The 10,590-nt window shown below is 37.8% G+C and overlaps 1 protein-coding gene across 1 annotated transcript in view; it reads left to right on the top strand.

Annotated features, from left to right (window-relative positions):
- Positions 1 to 1,922: 1,922 nt before the first annotated feature.
- Positions 1,923 to 10,590, top strand: part of glceb (glucuronic acid epimerase b) — a 54,186-nt gene continuing 45,518 nt past the window's right edge. The window contains exon 1 of the mRNA XM_063882363.1: positions 1,923 to 2,106. The gene's annotated coding sequence lies outside the window, so the exon portion shown is untranslated. The remainder of the gene's footprint in view (positions 2,107 to 10,590) is intronic.

Raw genomic sequence — 10,590 nt, 5'->3', positions numbered from 1 at the left:
TTCTACATTTATTTGGAAACCTTATGTCTCAAAAGAGTGTCCATGTCCAGTAGCTTTGGTTCCTTGCACCGGTTAGGTAATCACACGAAGAACTGTAAAACCATTACAGACAAGAAAAAATGCTCTCATAACAAACATTCACGGTAAATTGTATATTAATGCATAATCATTGACACTGAATATAAAGCTCCACGGAAAATTCCTGCAGTTATTTTCACACATTGTCCTATCTTTGTAACATAGGAATATTGGAGACAACATATTGTAAAGAATCCTAAAAGACATATTCTGCACAAACAACTCAGTCAACTTAATATCTCCCAATAATATCCCATCCCCCTGATACATGATATAGCAGTTCATACATTTACCTGACTTTAAAGAACAAAACAACCTTTCTGCTCCCGAGGCTTTACATGTCATTTCTAAATGCTAACATGCTCACACATACAGTGCTAACGCTGCTTGTGTTTAACTGGGATAACATTAAGTAATCATTTGGTTACTAGTTTTGCAGATTTAAATGATGATTTATATAAATCTTATGTTGTTATTATCAAAAGTTATCAAAATCAATACAGTTAACCATGGGAATCGATCTTATAGAAAAAAGGTATTGGTTGAATATCGCACAAGCACTCATTGTGGCACTAGATGTAAAGTCACCAAACCCATTAGCTTTCATTGTCTGGGAACTGTAAATTGTTTTAGAATTTTGGGCCAATTCATGGAGTTATAATTGAAAAACATTGACATGCAATGAGGTTTGCAATTGAATGGCAATCCATCCAATATACAGTATGTTGAGATATTTCAGTCCAAACCAAAGTGGGGGACATCCATAGAGTAACACTACCATATGGTTATAAAAAAAAACCCCTCATTAATTCAGACAATTTCTAAGATCTGATTAACACCTTACTGTGACATAGTTTTCAAAGAGAGATGTTGCTGTCTTGCATCAGGCTGATGCTCTACCCTAAATTCAGTTGGCATGTGATAATATCATCTTCTTTTATTCTCTTTCATGGTGTATTTCATAAGGTTTGGCATCAGCATTAAGAGGGCAATATCTCATTTATTTAAGACTTTGCTAAAATATACTCATGAAAAAGACATCACAGCTCAAAGAAAGCTTGAAATTGCACTTTATGTAACACATTTCAGCAGTGTTTCCTCATTCCACTTCCTCAAAATTCTGCAGCACACTCTGCCTGAATCATTAACAATAACATCAGACAAGAGCTTTTATTTCTTGTAATCTTTTTCAGGGTTGCACAGAGGAGTCGGGTAGATAGAATAAAAATCAAAGGAGATTATGGGCCGGACACCAATCTGTCACAGAGCTGGTTCAAATCATAGGCTATGGGTGAGTTATACTCCATACTCTTTGTAATCACAGTAAGAAGCGGAATCCGCCCTATTGGCCAAGGATATTTGATTCCATTTTGCATTGGTTTCTTACAAAAACAGACACTGCTTAGTGTCTCATATAATCTTCATTTCTCAATTGATGATCTGTAATCAAACACAATCTGCAAACTGGTTTCAGCTATAGATTCGACCACTAAATAGTCCCTTTACCAAAGATCATGAAGCTCAACGTTCTTGGGAAGTATGTAAGAAGAACTGACCAAAACATTATACAAATGTAATTTGTATACTAATTATATTATTCATATAGCACTTTTGTTACTGTGACATTGTTTTTCTCATTCATTCATTTTATGATTTATTTTATTATTATTTTTTCAATTTATTTATTTGTATTTAGTCTAATTTTATGTTCAGACTTTTCCTCAGAGCAACTATCATCGCAAAAACAAAACAAATGCTTGGCTCGAGTCGGCAAATTTGATTGGTTCGTACATATCTCCAAACCCTCGTTCTATCTCGCGATACTGCAGATGCTTCCAGTGAGAAGCAGACCCTGAGCTGTATTCAGTCGCTGTTGTGGCTGGGAGGCAACACATTCTGCCAGCCTTTTTAGTTGATGCAGCCTGAGGTAAAACAGGACTCTTTTAAACTCACCGACCAACCGAAAACAACTACTTCTGGTGTCCTCTGAACAAACTCCCGCTCTGCAAGAGAGCTTTAATTCTGCAGGTAAGGTTGCTAATGTTACGTCTTGTTGGCTCCCTCTGTCCAGACACTCGTATGCAGTGCTGCTAGCTGATATGTTCACAGTTAAACATCAGCGAACATTTAAACCCCACCAGTCGTTATTTTCTGGTTCTGTCACAAGTTACCTTTGTGCAGCACTTAACCGATCAACATCTCATACAACCTCAAGCTTGTTGGCTTCATAACGGAACCGGAGAGGGACTGCAGGAACTTCAAAGCTCTGTGTTGACTTGTCTCTGGAATGCAATACCTCTGTTAGCTTGTATGCTAACGATAGATCTGCTTAGTGTAAAGTATGCTGTTGGCTGGCTGACTAGCTAGCTGGCTAGGTTTTCCTGTCAGCTCATCACCAAAAGTATCTTCTTTTTACTGCATTACTGTCATGCTGGACAGGTTGTGAGGATGTGGCTACAGGAGGAATTCATGACATGCCTTTTTTTTAATTAATGGACCAGATCAGAAACAGTGAAGAAAAAAGAGAAACTTAACTTCTCCCACCGGTTAGCTAACGTCCAGATGTCTTTGGATTTTTAATGCTTTTGTTTTTCAGTAAATATTTATTTTCAAGTCTCACGCGTAAGCCGTTTCAACAGAATAGCTACTTTCCATTGCTGGTTTACTCGCATGATCATCGGTGGAGAGAAAAAAGATACATCTCTTTCTAATGTGCAGTAACTTCTCCACCATGAAAGACTAGTGCCACGCACTACTGTAGCTGTCCTGTTATTAGGTTAAACCCCACTTTTGTGCAGTTGTGTTTCTGGCAATAGATGCAATGACCCTCAATTTAGTTTTTTAAGAACAACGACTGCATACACTTTGAATTGTCTATCCATACTAGACCTTTGCAGACTAATCCCTGTTTTGGTAAAAACACAGCTGTTAACGGAGTATTGTTTAAGATATGTTGTAGTTGACACTAAACTATTTAAAGCATTAATGCACTAAAGAAAATACGATTAGAGCTATTTTCATACTGATTATTTTTGTGTGTGTGCATGATGGTTGATATACGTGGTTTAATAACAATACTGTTCCCTCAAATATACTATTTGTATATAGATTGTTCAGATACAGGTGTAATGCGGTAATGTGTGGGTTATGATTGAATGAATTAACCTAACGGAAGATTTTATGGAATACAGTATTTATTTGAAATGAAAAGGAAACAGTGCTATTTAAAATAAACAAATAGTTTGAGTAGGAATATAAAGACTGCACTGAGTTTGAGCTATATAAAAATCCCTTGTCAGGGTGAGCAGCACGAAAGGCATTGAACATACTAAAAGCCAGTGGGAGGAAGGAGCTCTTCTGGCACTAATGGTGCACCTTGGTTGTGTCAGTCTTGATTCTGGGGGTGGAAAAGAGGAAAAAGCTATAACACTGCAAAATAAACGGTTTGCCTTCGATTTGTGACAGAAGTTAGATCATTATAAATTTAAACAGACTATATTTTATTATAAAATATGGTCTGATTGGAATTTCTAAACATTAGCACATGAAACACAAACAGTAATGATCCCTTTGATGTTGTTGTTATTATTTGTTTTGTGAGGGGGACAGCATTTCCAATCTCTGTTTATTCCATATTCTAAAATATTGTGATTGCAATAGTCATGGTGTTTTAGAGGAAAGCCTATGTTTTTTGCAGTGCTCTTTCGTCGGCTGCGCTTTTTCAGTGTGTGATCTCTGAATCTGTGAATTTCTCCGTATTGTAGTGTCAGCTGCTCGTCGTGTGTCCTATATCTCTTCTATCAAAGGGCTAAATTACTAAAGAGTTACCTTTTTTATGGCTTTTTTTGGCAGAGGTCATATTTCAAATTGTAATGATGTATGTGGGACATTAGGTCTTTCTGCAAACTGCTATGATTTAGATTTTATATGTCAAACTGCTCCACAGGCTATACCAAGTAGTTCTTTATAACTGTGGCTGACTGTCAAATACCTTAAATAGTTCATATTTTGCTCAAGAGCCAGCTGAGACTTGTTTGAAGTTTACACTAATTGAAATTCCTACCTCTTTTCTCCTACATGTATTAGTACATGGAGCCCACATGCACAATATTTACTTGATATAAATCAGTTCAGTTTACAGTCTGACTTTTGAAATTGTAATGTATTGTCTTACCTATTTGAACTGTGTTGGACATCTAAACAGTTTTGGCTAAATTGATTACTCACCTGTATTTGTCGCATACTTTGATTTAGCATTTACCGTGGGGCAAAAAAGTATTTAGTCAGCCACCAATTGTGCAAGTTCTCCCATTTAAAAGATGAGAGAGGCCTGTAATTTTTATCATAGGTACACCTCAGCTATGAGAGACAAAATGAGAAAAAAAAATCCAGGAAATCACATTGTAGAATTTTGAAAGAATTTATTTTCAAATGATTGTGGAAAATAAGTATTTGGTCAATAACAAAAGTTCATCTCAATACTTTGTTATATACCCTTTGTTGGCAATGACAGAGGTCAAACGTTTTCTGCAAGTCTTCACAAGGTTTTCACACACTGTTGCTGGTATTTTGGCCCATTCCTCCATGCAGATCTCCTCTAAAGCAGTGATGTTTTGGGGCTGTCGCTGGGCAACACGGACTTTCAACTCCCTCCAAAGATTTTGGGGTTGAGATCTGGAGACTGGCTAGGCCACTCCAGGACCTTGAAATGCTTCTTACGAAGCCACTCCTTCGTTGCCCTGGCGGTGTGTTTGGGATCATTGTCATGCTGAAAGACCCAGCCACGCTTCATCTTCAGTGCCCTTGCTGATGGAAGGAGGTTTTCACTCAAAATCTCACGATACATGGCCCCATTCATTCTTTCCTTTACACGGATCAGTCGTCCTGGTCCCTTTGCAGAAAAACAGCCCCAAAGCATGATGTTTCCACCCCCATGCTTCACAGTAGGTATGGTGTTCTTTGGATGCAACTCTGCATTCTTTCTCCTCCAAACACGACGAGTTGAGTTTTTACCAAAAAGTTCTATTTTGGTTTCATCTGACCATATGACTCCCAATCCTCTTCTGGATCATCCAAATGCCCTCTAGCAAACTTCCGACGGGCCTGGACATGTACTGGCTTAAGCAGGGGGACACGTCTGGAACTGCAGGATTTAAGTCCCTGGCGGCGTAGTGTGTTACTGATGGTAGCCTCTGTTACTTTGGTCCCAGCTCTCTGCAGGTCATTCACTAGGTCCCCCCATGTGGTTCTGGATTTTTGCTCACCGTTCTTGTGATCATTTTGACCCCCACGGGGTGAGATCTTGCGTGGAGCCCCAGATGGAGGGAGATTAGCAGTGGTCTTGTATGTCTTCCATTTTCTAATAATTGCTCCCACAGTTGATTTCTTCACACCAAGCTGCTTACCTAAAAAAAAAAAATGAAGAGACCACTCCACATTTTTCTTAAATCTAAAACAGGTTAGCATGGATAGGATATTCGATATGTTTGCACACACATTATATACACTACAATTTTGTATTTGATTTTTTAACACCATAGTCCCTAAATGTAGAATACAAAAAAAAAACATGTAACTCAAAGACATACCTCTGAATAGTAAAACCAGACAAACTGATGATGCTGAAGTGGTCTCTTAATTTTTTCCGGAGCTGTATATTCTGGTTTATGCTTCTGCTGTTGGTGAAAAAGTACCTTTAACAAATAAAATGTGTTTGGGGTCAGCAGTAATCATAGGATCAGTGCAGCGACCGCTCCACCCAAATGAACAAAAGGCAAATATTGAAAAGTAACGCACCGCTGAGAGGACAGTTGGCAACACACTTATGAACATTGCAATTATTAGAATCCTGAAAATTAGGCTTTTGCTAAATTCAGAAAATAGATATTTAGTAACAATTTCTCTTTGCGTGCCACATCAAATGTTGCGGTAGGAAATGATTACCTATACTAAAATGTCCCCTTTAACTCTAGGGTTAATAACTTGAGTACAAAAGTTCCTTCCTGAAAATATTGAGGAATACCTTCTGTTGTTTTTTCAAATTCTTCTTAGTTTTAGGGGCTTTAGTTAACTGGTTGGTGGTTGGATTATTCAGACCTATTATTGCTCAGTCATAATCAATGAATTTATGGCAGCCATTCTGTCAACTTTGGCAACCCACATCGATCTGTGGCAGCCGGCCTGGCTACCATTTCCAAAAGTTGCTGCCGGGCGCCGTCTGATTTCATTTGATGCTCTTAACATGATCTGCATGAACCAGAAAAGCATTGGAGTGAAGCGGATGCAAAGTAGTTTTTCCCCTAGTGGAAAGGGAAGTGAAGACCTATTTTAGAGACGGAAGTGAAGAGCGGTTGTTTTTAATAGGATGAATAAGAAATGCGTTTTCATATATTTATGTTGAACATTGCTTATCAAATTCCTTTGAGACATTAGAATGTTTTCCATCGAGACGTTTAGCACTATGATCAAATTCAAGTCATTGATGAATAGTGTCAGTGACTGGGAAGGCTACAAACATCTTAAAGAGCAGCTTCTGTAAGTGTTTTTATTTTATTTGGGTGGATAAATACATGATAAAGAAACAATTAATTTTACTTTAACCATGTGTGGTCATCGTCCCTTCAAACTGGGTTACATCACCGTAGATCATTTATGTGTTTTTTAGCATCTGGTTTTGTTTTGGAAATCATTTCTGAGGTTGGTGTGTAAAAATAAGGGCTTTATCTGATTCAACCATTGCTTGTTCCCTGGTTTGCATTGTTTGAAGGTTGGTTTTGCCGACTGACTGCTTTAAAGTAGTTACTGACTAAAGCTGCTTAAAACTAACCGATGCACTAGGTTCTAACTGGTTGCTGTGCACTCCGGGGGAAACATATGTGTAGAACAGGATTATATAATACTGAATTCAAATTAAATCTCAATTAACAGAAAGAACAATTAGAATTTAGTGGATGGTTATATTGATCGGCCTCCTGAGCTATCAGGCTTCCAGCAAAGTTGCTATAAAACAAAACCCTGTTCCATAGAGTATGTATTTGTACTCTTTTGGCAGATTGCAATCACACTGGCAGAAGTTGGCAGCTTGCTAATTATGCTGTCAGCTAATCTGAGCACAGTTGATAGAAACACAGAGAAAAGACAGGATACAGCATAATCACTCTGCACAATATATTTGAACACTATTGCATAGTTAATACAATACTTCATTAGGAAAACAGAAGATTCGGTATTAAACTTGGAATACCAGCAACTAATTTATGCTAGACCCAAACAAAGAGTTTTAAATCCATAAATCTTAGCATCTGCAAAGTGATCCTTTAGTCACTGGTATTGATCAGCCGCTCTGCACGCCCCTTTTAGATCTATTAAGGCCATTTCCTACTGTGGTGCAAACTGTATCTTTTCAAAACTCCAGCAGAAAGCAGCATGTTGGTTGTTTCATCTAGTTTCCCTCCACAGTTCTGCCCAGGAATACTTTATTATATTATAATTGTACTGCATATTGTGATGAGCTGATGTGTTGGTGGTGACACATAGTACTTTAATTTAGTCACCCCTAGTCCCCCATATAAGAGCTAATAATTGTTCCTCTGACACAATGGCTTCATCACACCATCACACCTTTTATATGCATTCTTTCACATAATCATGTGTTTGGTCATATAGACACACAGCCCTGTATGCAGCTCTGAATTCTTAGCATACCGTCTCTTCTCTGATTAGCGCCCTTAATCAGCACATTTCACCACACTGCATGAAACGGTCAAGTGGCGTTGCGGCTGAAGTTCTCTCTTCTTGTTTCAAATGACAGACAGAAAGCATTCAAATGGTAGCAGGGTTTTGTATTTAACTCATTTTGTATCCCCTTTCTGTAGTACAAAATGGAAACCAGATATGCAATGTAGCATGCCCAATCCTTTGCTGTGTGCACTGTTACTAATGTTAGTTCAAAACCTGAGACCATTGCTCTTTCATGTGCTCTCTGAAGTCTGTAAAAGAAATCAGGCCCTAATTATTATACTGTTACGCTTTTTACCAAGTCCAAACATGCCTTATGCGACAAGAACCAAACGGATAAAGATCTAAGTCTAGGCTTCATTTAAATATTTAAATATGAGCGTGACAGTGTTCTACCTACCAGCTTGAATTCCTAAAGCATGGTCACTTTGTGGTACTTGTCCCTGGTCTTCTGAACAATGTCTGATTTGAGAAGGTAAACGCAGCTTAAGTATGAATCCATCCCTGTTTAAGCCAACTGATTATGTGGTTGTTCTTGTTAATATACAGTAGTAATATACTGTTAGTTACTTATTCATGTAGTAGGACTTCAAATTGTGCCTTAAACTCTCGGTCTATTGGTGCATATTATACATTTTGGATGATGCAACAATTATTTTTCTCATGTATTCATGCAAAGCAAATGTAGCATTTATTTATCTGTGTTTACAGGACCTATTTTTTTTAGTGTTTTTATCATCTTAATTTAGCCCTAAAGGTCTGTCTAAAGCTGAGTCTTTTCTCACACTCTTGAGGCTTTCCCATCTGTTTTCTACCAGCAGCATAAAAAGAGGTAAAGATGCCAAATTATTAGTATTATAAGGTTTACTGAAATATTTGGGTGGCAGATAGGATTGGGCAAAAATACCACACAATGAGACAATTGAAATATTTAAGCCGGTTTTAATTGTAATATTCTTAACAGTGTAGCTGTCCCTTTAGTGCCTTTGTGTTAGGCCACTGTGGGGAATTTTGCAAATTACTGAGCAGGACTGCTTTATTGCAATATGGCTTTAGGTGACTTTTGATCAGTGTGATAAAGAAGCTTGATTTGTCAAGTACTTATTTTACACGAGTAGCAATGTATTGTTTCTCAATCAAATTTCCAGAAATGGCCATGGTGACATTATATTACTATTATATTATACAGCAGAACAAATTAAGAGACCACTCCACATTTTTCTTAAATCTCAATCTCTACATGTATGGCAGCCATTCAGTGTCTGCAGAATTCCAACACAGAGAAAAATGTCAGTAGTTTATAGAATACAATACTACAACACCAAAAAAATAATCATGTAACTCAAAGACAAACCTTTTAAAATACTAAAATCAGAGAAACTAATAATGCTGCAGTGGTCTCTTCATTTTTCCGTGGCTGTATACAAAAGACGATCCATATTGCCTATACTGGGTAGCCAAAGAGAGATTATCCGATGTGAGTTGTGACTGATCTGACAGATGGCAGCTCTTCTGCTGTTGCTCTGTCACTTGCTGAAGTTGACCAGAAAATCCCCTTTAAATTAACCATTTTCTGTTCCTCAAATCCCACCATCTAGCATTTTAGAGGTAAAACCTGCTGTCTGGTTTATGTTGGTGTTTTTTTGCTGTGATTTACTGCTGAGTTGTTGTTGGATATTGATAAAAGAGGCTAGTTTAATATCCACTTTACACTGAGATCTTTATTTAGATAGGATTGTATTCCCAGCCGTGGACTTACCCATCTGAGCCCCTTCAGTCCTCCTGAGATCTGATAACCTGTGCAGGGAATTTTCTACCACATGTTTTTTGCAAAATATGAAAACTGTAAAATTAAACAGTTTTATAGATTTTAGTTAAATAGTTAAAACATTTACATTCTAAAGAGTAGCTCTACTGCAATCAAAAATGTGGACACTAAATCACTCCCAACTTGGGCCTGCTCAGTGTCAGGAACAAAGGAAAATAATAGAAGAATGCTCCTAAAGCTTGCCTATGTCATTGAAAGCTGTCATTTTCTGTCTGCATCGCTGCTGTAGCCCCTTGAAGCTTCTTGAAGCTGCTCTGACTGAGCTTTTTGTTTCTTATGCAGTGAAGCCAGGTATTCCATATGCTTCATAATAGGCTAAAGGACAAATTGCTGCTCTTTTTTTGGCATCCTGCTAAGCCTGAACTTACTGGTCTTCTCACAAAAAATCAACATTCACCTAGGATGTTTCAAATTATATTTGTATTGTTTTATGCCAGGACAAGATTTTTCAATATTTGTTCCGTCCGAGATAATTGTGAGAAGCTCAAAAAGGGTTTTCATGGCTCCTTCTAACACTTCCCGATCTGTTGGGTCAGGTGATTATCTGGCTGATATCTCATAGTCTGGTCTTGACATTGGATTGCAGCTGTCCATGTTAAAGTGTCTACCCTATGTTGGTATATCACAGGGTTTGCAGTTTTTCACCTGCCATTGCCTAGCCCCCCAACAGCCCCCCCTGCGCCTCCTGAAAGAACAAAACTAAATATTTGATTTACTTTAATATGCACTCGTTTCATTTCAGCTCGGTAATGTTTTTCTTCTCTCCTTTTTTGTCTCTTCTGCCATTCGCCGAGTTGGCTGCTTCTTACAGTATCTACAATGTTCCCTCCCAGATTCTCCTTATTTTTAGGATACTGTTGCTTTACGATTGCAAACACTGCATTCGAAACAATGAATTTACCTTCTTTTATTGTCGACACGTATTGTGATGCTCTATTAACTGCTTG

The sequence above is a fragment of the Eleginops maclovinus genome, chromosome 4 (assembly GCF_036324505.1).
Source record: "Eleginops maclovinus isolate JMC-PN-2008 ecotype Puerto Natales chromosome 4, JC_Emac_rtc_rv5, whole genome shotgun sequence".
Taxonomy (NCBI): Eukaryota; Metazoa; Chordata; class Actinopteri; order Perciformes; family Eleginopidae; genus Eleginops; species Eleginops maclovinus.
This window is presented reverse-complemented; position numbering and strand designations above follow the sequence as displayed.